This window comes from Cupressus sempervirens, chromosome 4 (assembly GCF_028749045.1).
Source record: "Cupressus sempervirens isolate cs-2001-9-10 chromosome 4, ASM2874904v1, whole genome shotgun sequence".
In the NCBI taxonomy this organism is placed as follows: domain Eukaryota; kingdom Viridiplantae; phylum Streptophyta; class Pinopsida; order Cupressales; family Cupressaceae; genus Cupressus; species Cupressus sempervirens.
Genome location: NC_143121.1, coordinates 253,407,506 through 253,408,652, shown reverse-complemented (window position 1 = coordinate 253,408,652; position 1,147 = coordinate 253,407,506).

Here is a 1,147-nt window from a genome sequence, read left to right as displayed (position 1 = left end):
ATAGTTGACAAAGGGAAAAATCAGATTGCTCCAGATGAATATCATGTTATAGAAGTAAATCTTGGTCGGGCCTCCCGAGAGCAAATATTGGAAGAATTTGATGACTGCACATAGGCTTTGAAGGATAGGCTGAAGAATGTAGAAGAAGGGTATGAAAAGCAAAAAAGAGAAATTTGAGACTTATGTTAGTACATCAATATCTTCCCTCATCTTGTAAGAGAGGAAGGTCCAACATTTGTCCCTCCAACAGGTGTTTCTAGTGAAGTGGTAGGTGATATTGACAGAATCAAGCGGATTGCTTAGGGTGCAAAGATTTGGATCGAAGGAATTCAGGAGGTAGCCTTCAAACATGTAGAAGAATTAGTGTAAGTGCACAATAGGGCATTGGTTGCAGTCTCTAGGATTCAATGGATGGAGGAATCATGGGCGGATGAGCATATTTACCAAGAAGAGGTGATTTCCAACATTCAAAGTCTAATGGATACCCCAAAGCAAGAATTGATTGATGGTCGAGTTATCAGTAAGGGGGATTTCTATGATTTTATTCGATGGTACAATGCAGTGATCATGGCTAAGGAAATGTTCAAGAGCTTTACTAGGGAATCCAGTCGATGGAAAAAGATTGTTGATAATATCAAGCAAGGACTATCAAATGAAGTTGCATCCTTGTTATCACAAAGATTGGGGGAAGAGAAAATGACAACTGATAATTTGAAAGTCAAGTTAGAGGAATTATTTCAGCTAAACGTATATGGAAGAGATGATTTTGAGAAATTCTCCATCTTCTCAAATACAATGCACACTACTAAGGACTTACAACCAGATTGGGATGAAACCTTGGGAAAAGTAGAAAGAGAAATTGTAGTTCTAGAATTCAAGCAAGAATCTGCATCAAGAATCAGTACAGAGGAGTTGGAAATAGTGTTAGATCAATTTCGATCTTTCAGGTGAAGAAATTAAGGATAGATGCATTAAATGCAGAGTGGGTGTGCATAGGGATCATTTATTACACCCCACTCCTTCTTAAATTAGCATGCATGGTGGGCATTTATTACCCACTACAGTAGTAGATTCCTAATGGCATTAATGTAGATTCCCTTTCATTGCCCTAACCCTAATTAGGGCTGATGTGGTATGATCTCAACCA